This window comes from Microtus ochrogaster, chromosome 19 (assembly GCF_000317375.1).
Source record: "Microtus ochrogaster isolate Prairie Vole_2 chromosome 19, MicOch1.0, whole genome shotgun sequence".
NCBI lineage: Eukaryota > Metazoa > Chordata > Mammalia > Rodentia > Cricetidae > Microtus > Microtus ochrogaster.
Window position 1 is genome coordinate 24,708,232 of NC_022021.1, and position 9,888 is coordinate 24,718,119.

A 9,888-nucleotide genomic window follows, 5' to 3' on the forward strand; every position below is an offset into this window, starting at 1 on the left:
CAACATCCCTTTATGATAAAGGTCTTGGAGAGATTAGGGATACAAGGTTCATACCTAAATATAATAAAAGCTATTTACAGCAAGAATGGAGAGAAACTCAAACCCATTCCACTAAAATCAGGAACACAAGGCTGTCCCCTCTCTCCATACCTCTTCAACATAGTGCTTGAAGTTCTATCAATAGCAATAAGACAACATAGGGGGATCAAGGGGATTCGAATTGGAAAGGAAGAAGTTAAACATTCGTTATTTGCAGATGATATGATAGTGTACATAAGCGACCCCAAAAACGCTACTAAAGAACTCTTACAGATTATATACACCTTTAGTAATGTGGCAGGATACAAGATCAACTCCAAAAAATCAGTTGCCCTCATACACAAAGGATAAAGAAGCAGAGAGGGAAATCAGGGAAGCTTCACCTTTCATGCTAGCCACAAATAGCATAAAATATGTTGGGGTAACTCTAACCAAGGAAGTGAAAGATCTATTTGACAAGAACTTTAAGTCATTGAAAAAAAATTGAAGAGGATATCAGGAAATGGAAGGATCCCCCTTGCTCTTGGATTGGGAGGATCAACAGTAAAAATGGCAATTCTACCAAAAGCAATCTATAGATTCAATGCAATTCCCATCAAAATCTCAACAAAATTCTTCACAGACCTTGAGAGAACAATACTCAACTTTATATGGAAAAACAAAAAACCCAGGATAGCCAAAACAATCCTGTACTATAAAAAAACTTTTGGAGGCATCACCAGCCCTGACTTCAAACTCCACTATAAAGCTGCAGTAATGAAAATATCTTGGTATTGGCCTAAACACAGACAGGACGACCAATGGAATTGAAGCAAAGACACAGATATAAATTCACACACCCATGAACACCTGATTTTTGATAAAGAAGCTAAAAATATGTAAAAAAAGAAAACATCTTCAACAAATGGTACTGGTATGACTGAGATTTGACATGTAGAAGAATAAAAGTAGATGCGTATCTTTTGCCGTGCACAAAGCTCAAGTCCAAATGGTTAAAAGATTTCAACCACGAATCTGAATCTTATGGAGGAGAAAGTGGGAGGTAGCCTTGAATGCATTGGCGCAAGAGATTATTTCCTAAATATAACCCCAGTAGCACAGACACCGAGAACAATAATTAATACATGGGACATCCCAAAACTGAGTAGCTTCTATAAAACAAAGGACATAGCATGGTAAAACAGCAGTCTGCAGAATGGGATAAGATCTTCATCAACCCCACATCTGACAAAAAACTAATTTCCAAAACATACAAAGAACTCAAGAAACTAGACATCAAAAAAACCTATAATCCATTAAAAAAATTGGGTACAGGCCTAAATAGAGAACTCTCAACAGAGGAGTTTCAAATGGCTGTAAAACACATAAGGTAATGCTTAAATTCATTAGCCACAGAAATGCAAATCAAAACTACTCTGAGATAGCATCTTACATTTGTCAAAATGGCTAAGATCAAAACCACTGATGACAGCTCATGCTGGAGAGGATATGGAGTAAGAAGAAGACTTGCTGATGGGAGTTCAAATTTTACTGCCACTTTGGAAATCAGTATGGTGACTTGTCAGAAAATTAGGAATCAGTCTACCTCAAGACCCAGCTATACCACTTTTAGGCATATACCCAAATGATATTCAACCATACTACAAGGACATATGCTCAACTATGTACATAACAGCAATATTCATAATGTTCATAGCCCAGAAACAATCTAGGTAACCCTCAACCGAAGAATAGACAAAGAGAATGTGGTATAGAGTACTACTCAGCAGTAAAAATAAATAACATCTTGAAAATTGCTGGCAAATGCATAGAACTAGAAAAAACCATACTGAGTTAGCTAATCCAGACCCAGAAAGACAAATATAATATGTACTCACTCATAAGTATATATTAAACATAAAGCAAAGTCTAACCAGCTTACAGTCCACCACCACAGAGAATCTAGACAACAATGAGGACCCTAAGAAAGACATACATGAATCCACCTTAAAAGGAGAAAAACAGCAAGATCTGAGAAAATTGATAGGATGGGGTGTAGCAGGGAGGGTGGAAAGGCAGGGTAGTGGGAAAAATGTATAGCTCAATAACAAAATTTTGAAAAAGAATGAAAAGATTACCTTTTCCTGAAGATGAAAACATTTGTGGAAATGCTCAGTAAGAATCACAGAAACTACACAATTCCTCATAAAAAAGGAAAAAAATAGGAGAGTTAAAAACCATAATTGAGTGAACTGAGTTGGGACTATCATTTGGGTATGCAGAAAAATCTTCTAGTCCAATGTCAAAAATTGAAAGTACTGTGACAGTACTTCTTTTTCTTTCTTTCAAAAGATAAAAGTTTGCACCTGATTTTGATGCTACCAAAAATGTAAACTTTTATTTTTTATTTTTAAATTGTTTTTATTGATCTGTATTTTTTCTCTGCTGCCTCCCTTCTTCACCTCTCCCCTTCTACCCTCTCCCATGATTCTGATGTTTCCAATTTACTCAGAAGATCTTGTGTTTTTCTACTTTCCTATATTGATTATATCCATGTATGTCTCCTTAGGGTCTTTTTGATGTCTAGGTTCTCTGTGATTGGGAATTGTAGGCTTGATTTTCTTTCCTTTATGTCTACAATCCACTTATGAGTAAGTACATATTATATTTGTCTTTCTGGGTCTCGATTACCTCACTCAATATGATGTTTTCTAGATCTACCCATTTGCCTGCAAATTTCAAGATGTCATTATTTTTTTCTGCTGTGTAGTACTCCATTGTGTAAATGTACCACATCTTCTTTATTCATTCTTTGGTTGAGGGGCCTTTAGGTTACTTTTAGGTTCTGGATATGACAAATAACACTGTTATGAACATAGCTGAGCACATGTCTTTGTGGTATGATTGAGCATCCTTTGGGTATATACCCAAAAGTAGTATTGCTGGATCTTGAGGTAAATTGTTTCCTAATTTTCTGAGAAGACATGAGAGAGATTTTCTAAAGTGGCTAGATGACAGGAAATAATCAGATTGAGATCTAAAATCAACAAGAAGGGAACAAAGATAATAGTACAAAGAAGCAATAAGAAAAAAGTTGATTCTTCTAGAAAATCAACAAAATAGACAAACCTTTATCCAAACTAATCAAAAAGCAGAGAGAGAATATCAAAATTAACAAAACGAGAAAGGAAAAGGGGAACATAACAACACATATGGAGGAAATCCAGGGAATCATCAAGTCAAACTTTGAAATACTGTACTCCACAAAATTGAAAAATTTAAAGGAAATGGACAATTCTCTGGATAAATATCATTACCAAAATTAAAACAAGGCTATTAAGCAAATTAAATAGACCTATAATCACTAAGGAAATAGAAACGGTCATCAAAAGTATCCCAACTAAAAAAGTCCAAGAACAGGTTTCAGTGTAGAATTCTACAAGATTTTCAAAGAAGAAATAATACTAATACTCCTCAAATTGTTCCACAGAATAGAAACATTGTTAGACTCTTTTTATGAGGCTACAAACACCCTGTACCAAACCACACAAAAACATAACTATGAAAGAGAATTGCTGACCAATCTCTCTCATGAACATTGATGCAAAACTACTCAATTAAATACTGGCAAACTGAATCCAAGATCACATCAGAAAAATCATCCACCATGACCAAATAGGCTTCATCCAAGCGATGCAGAGATGGTTCAACATATAAAACTTTGTCTATGTCAGTGTAATCCATCATATAAACAAACTGAAAAGGAAACACGTGGTCATCTCATTAGATTCTGAAAAAGCCTTAGGTAAAATACAACATCTCTTCATGATAAATATCATAGAGAGCAGGGATACAAGAAACATCCCTAAGTATAATAAAGGCAATATACAGCAAGCTAACAGCCAACATCAAGCTAAATGGAAAGAGACTCAAAGTGATCTCACTGAAATCAGGAACAAGACAAGGTTATCCACTCTCTCCATCATCTGTTCAATATAGTACTGATGTGGGAGTGTCATATATCAATCTGTTGATTTCATTGGTTAAGCAATAAAGAAACTGCTTGGCCCTGATAGGTTAAAACATAGGTGGGAGGAGTAAACAGAACAGAATGCTGGGAGGAAGAGGAAGTGAGCTCAGAGACGCCATGCTCCCCTCTCCTGGGTAGACATGATAGCTCTGCTCTCTGAGGCACACGTGATGAAGCTCCGACCCAGGATGGACGTAGGCTAGAATCTTCCTGGTAAGCGCACCTAGCGGTGCTACACAGATGATTAGAAATGGGCTAAATTAATATGTGAGAATTAGCCTAGAAGAGGCTAGATAGAAATGGGCCAAGCAGTGTTTAAATGAATACAGTTTGCGTGTTGTTATTTCAGGCATAAGCTAGCAGGCGGCCGGGGTGCTGGGGATGCAGCCCCACCGCTCATATTACAACATAGTACTTGAGATTCTAGCTAGAGCAGTAAGGCAACAAAAGGAGATAAAGAAGAATACTCAGCTTCATATGAAATAAGCAAAAATCCAGGATAGTGAAAACAATCCTGTACAGTAAAGGAATTTCTGGAAGCATCACAATCCTTGACTTCAAACTCAACTACAGAGCTACAGTACTGAAAACAGCATGTTACTGGCATAAAATCAGACAGGAGGAACAATGGAACCAAATCAAAAACCCACATATCAATCCACATACCTATGAACACCTGACTTTTGACAAAGGAACAAATAATATAAAATGGAAAGAAAGAAAGCATACTCAACAAATGGTGCTGGCATAACTGGGTATCAACATGAAGAATGAAAATAAATTAATATATATTGCCATACATAAAACTCAAGTCTAAATGGCTCAAAGACCTCAGCATAAAGTCAATCACACTAAACCTCATAGAAGAGAAAGTAGGAAGTACACTTGAATGCATTGTCACAGGAGACCACTTCCTAAATATAACCCCAGTAACAGAGACATTGAGAGAAAAACAATTGATAAATGGGACCTCCTGCAAGTGAACAGTTTCTGTAAAGCAAAGAACATGGTCAACAAGACAAAAAAACAGCCTACACAATGGGAAAAGATCTTCACCAACCACACATCATACCAAGGGCTGATCTCCAAAATATACAAAGAATTTAAGAAATTGATCATCAAAAGAGCAAATAATTCAATAAAAATTGGTAACAAACTTAAACAGAGAACTCTCAACAGAGGAATCTAAAATGGCCAAAAGACACTTAAGAGAATATTCAACATCCTTAGCCACCAGAGAAATGCAAATCAAAACAACTCTGAGATTCCATCTTACAACTGTCAGAATGGACAAGATCAAAAACACTGATGACAACTTATGCTGGAGATGATGGGGTTAAGGAAACGCTCCTCCATTGCTGGTAGGAAAACTGCAAACTTTTACAATGTCACAGTTTTAAAATTCTTTGAGAATTTCATCCATGTATACAGTGTATTTTGATTATATTTCCATTCAATACTTGCTAATGGTTTCTAATCACTCTCTTAATTCCAACATTCCTAAATTCATGCCCTTTTTTATCTAAAGAATCTATCTAGGGCAATATTGCATGCCCATATGCTCATGTGTTACAACCGGGCCAAAGTTTGCTCAAACTACCTGGGATCTGCAACCTAAATTTACCTGACTCTTCCTCTTCTAAAAGCCATCGGATACCAAAAGCTTCTAAATTAGGGATGGGGACCAGTGAGCCCCTTTCTTTACCAATTTGACCTTGGAGTTCATGAGTACAGTAGTCCTGTCATGTCCAGAAGATATTTTATTTTAAGCTTTGTAATATACTACAAGAATTTCAGAGATATCAAACTTGATATAAAATACAATAAAGTTTTGATAGGAATTATGAAGAAAATGTGTAATGTTTTTAATTTGACTGATTGCATTCCCACATGAGTTATCATTAAATTAATCAAGGCAGTACCATATCTTGAATCTGACTATGGTGTCATATATTTGAAAATGTTTGATAATTTCTTCTTGCTTCATAATTTCTAAAATGGAGAGCCAGAAACTGAATGTGACAAAATACCACTTAGCTGAGAAAGAGACCCACAATGGAGCACTGGACTGAGCTCCCAAGGTCCAAATGAGGAGCAGAAGGAGATAGAACATGAGCAAGGAAGTCAGGGCCTTGAGGGGTGCTCCCACCCACTGTGAAGATGGGGTTAATATATTGGAAACTCACCAAAGCCAGCTGGACTGGGACTGATGGAGCATGTGATCAAACTAGACTCTCTGAATGTGGCTGACAATGAGGGCTGTCTGAGAAGACAAGGACAATGGCACTGGGTTTTGATTTTACTCCATATACTGGCTCTGTGGGAACCTAGTCTGTTTGGATGCTCACCTTCCTAGACCTGGATGGAGGGGGGAAGACGTTGGACTTCCCACTGGGCAGGGAACCCTGACTGCTCTTTGGACTGAAGAGGGAGGGGGAGGAAGAATTGGGGAAGGGGAGGGAAATGGGAGGAGGGGAGAAGGTAAAAATTTGTAATAATATTAATAAAAATAAATGAATAAATAAAATTGAATAGCAGCCTGCAAAAAATATTTGGGGTTGAGGATAAAGCTAAGTTGTAGAGTATTTGCCTCTAGGCTTTGGGTTATGTCCTCTGCTCTGAAGAAAAAAAATGGTCTAAATTTTATCTTCAGACTATCTAGCCCATTACTTATTTCTGGATCAAAAACTCTCACCTCTCCATTACAGTAATCTATATCACCATTCTAGAATTCAACTTCTTTTGCCACAACACAACTTTTCTGTATCATTTACTATTTTTTAATTATTATTTTATTTTATTACTTAAAAAAATATCAATCTAAATTCCCACTTCATCCTCTCCTCCTATACCCCTCCTACTTCCTCCACACAGGACCCTTCTACCTTCTCCAATCTTAAGAGAAGGCAAGGCATCCTGCCCTGTGGAAAGTCCGAGGCCCTCCCTACAACATCCAGGTTGAGCAAGGTATTCATCCAAAGAGAATAGGATCCCAGAATAGCCAGTACCTGCAGTAGAGACAAATCCCAGTGCTTTTGTCATTGGCACCCCAGCCTGCTCCAACTGTCAACCACATTCAGAGGAACTAGTTTGATCCCATGCTTGTTCATTCCCAGTCCAGTTGGAGCTGGTGAGTTCCCATTAGCTCAGGCACATTGTCTCAGTGGGTGAACCCCTCATGGTCTTGACTTCCTTGCTCATACTCTCCCTCCTTCTGCTTTTCCACTGGACCTTGGGAGCTCAATCCAGTTCTTTGATGTGGTCTCTGCTTCTGTTTCCATCTGTTGTTGGATAAAGGTTCTATGGTGATATTTAAGATAATCATCAGTCTGACTACAGGGCAAGGCTAGTTCATGCACCCTCTCCTCTATTGCTTAGGTCTTATCTGGGGTCATTCTTGTAGATTTCAGGAAATTTTTCTAGAGCCAGGTTTCTTGCTAACCCCCAAATGGCTCCCTCAATCAAGATATCTCTTTCCTTGCTCTCATATCTTTCCTTCCTCCATCTCAACTATCCCATTCCCTCAAGCTCTCTCCAATGCTTCCCTTCTCCCCTCCTCTTCACTTTCTCCTCTTCTTTCTACCCCCAGCCCCCATGCTCCAAAATTTTGTGAGGCAACCTTGTCTGCTTCCAATTTCCAGGTGGATCTCTATATGTTTTTCTTTGGGTTCACCTTATTACTTAGCTTCTCCTGGATCATGAACTATAGGCTCAATGTCCTTTGTTTATGGCTAGTATCCACTAATGAGTGAGTACATACCATATTCATATTTTTGGGTCTGGGTTATCTCATTCAGGATATTGTTTCCTAATTCCATCCATTTGCATGCAAAATTCAAGATGTCATTTTTTTTTCTGCTGAGTACTCCTCTAATGTGTAGATGTGTGTTTTGTTGAGGGGTGTTAGGAATATTTTCCTAACGTGAGCTCTCTGCCAACGCAAAATCCCAGTCAAGCCAAATCAAAACAAGCCAAATTAAGAAATATCCATGTTTAATGGAAGTTCTGCACTCTCCAGTGGCCCTGAGGGGAACCAGGAGGCTGCAAACACCACCACTGGGAGGAAGGAAAAGAGACCATGTGTTCCTCTTTTGGGAGTTCATTTAAATGCTCTGTGGGAGTGGTTCTGACCCCTCCCTGAGAGGGCCTGCTGGCCTGCTGGGATTCGGAGTCCAGACCAATATAATTCTCAGGCCTGGGGGCTGGGATAGATGCGAGGGGCTGGGGCCTACGCTCCCAACTTAACCAGGGGCATCTAGATTGTTTCCAGGTTCTGGCTATTACAAATAATACCACTATGAACATAGCTGAATAAATGCTTTTGTAGTATGATTGAGCATCTTTTGGGTATATTCCCAAGAGTGGTATTGCTGAATCCTGAGGTAGATTGACTCCCAATTTATTGAGAAACTGCCACAGTAATTTCGAAAGTGATTGCACAAGTTTGCACTCCCACCAGCAATGAATGAGTGTTTCCCTTACTCCACATCTTCTCCAGCATAAGCTATCATTGGTGTTTTTGATTTTAGCCATTCTGACAGGTGTAAGATGGTATCTAATAGTTGTTTTGATTTGCATTTCTCTGTTAGCTAAGAAAGGAGAACATGTCCTTAAGTATATTTTGATCATGTGAAATTCTTCTGTTGAGAAATCTATGTTTAGTTCTGTATTCCATTTTTCAATTTGGTTATTTAAAATTTTGATGTCTATTTTATGAGTTTTTTATATATGTATTATCTACTGTATCCAGGATTTCTTGTTCTTTTTTTTTAGAGTTCTACACATAACCTGGAGCATTAATTTAGATTCTTGGGGACCTAGAATGCCAGGGCTCCCTGGATGACCAGTATTTGTCCCACTTCACATCACATATCAGCCTAAAGTGAAAGTTGGACCATTGAGAAAACATTGAAATGGAACTAAAATTGAGAGCTATTTCTGGGACCCTGAAGTCCTCAAATGGTCCAGCAGGCATTGAGGAGGCCAACATAGAAGTAGAGGGGGCAGTTCCTCCTGCCTTGCAACTTAGGAATGGGGAGGTCAGTTGTGGAAGAAGAGGCACAATTTCCCAGTCCTGGCACCATCTGCCACTGAGAAGGCAGCTGAGCTCCCACAGCCTGGCACCCCTTGTCCTCCTGGCCAGTCCTAAATTGGCCAGCCATGGAAGAGGGAAAAACCTTCCCCAGCCAGGTGCCAAAGAGCCTTGCTGGCCCTAAAGATGCTAGGCATGGGAAAGGTGGTGCAGTTTCCCTGGCATGGCACCTGTACTGGCCAGCCCAGGGGATGCCAGCTGTGGAAGAGGAGGAACAGTTACCTGACCTGGCATCCCATAACCCGGCCGGCTATGGGAAGACCATTTGTCAAAGACTAGACTCAGGTTCCTTAGCCTAAACCCGCAGTTCCTGGCTGGTACTGGGGAAGCTAGCCATGGAAAAGGAGATGCACCTTAGCTGGGTTTGGGAAGTTCATCTGTTGAAGATCAGGCACAGATTCCATGGCCTGGCACCCCAGGGCCTGGCCAGCACTGGCAAAACCAGCTGTGGAAGAGAGTGCCTAGTCTGGCACCCAAGAACATGGCTGGAACTGAAGAGGCCAGTCATGGAAGAGGGCATATAACTTCCCCAGACTGGCACAACTGGTCCTAGGAGGGCCAGCCATAGAAGAGGGAGTGACCCGACTCTGGTTTGGGGGCTGTGGAACTGTAGGCACAGCTTCCCAAGCTTGGCACTCAGGGCCTGGCTGACCCTGGGAAGGCCCGTAATTATTCAGCCACCCATAAGGTCCTAAAAGTCCTAAAGGTCCTAAAGGGTCCTAAAGGGAGGCATATGTGGGCGGACCCT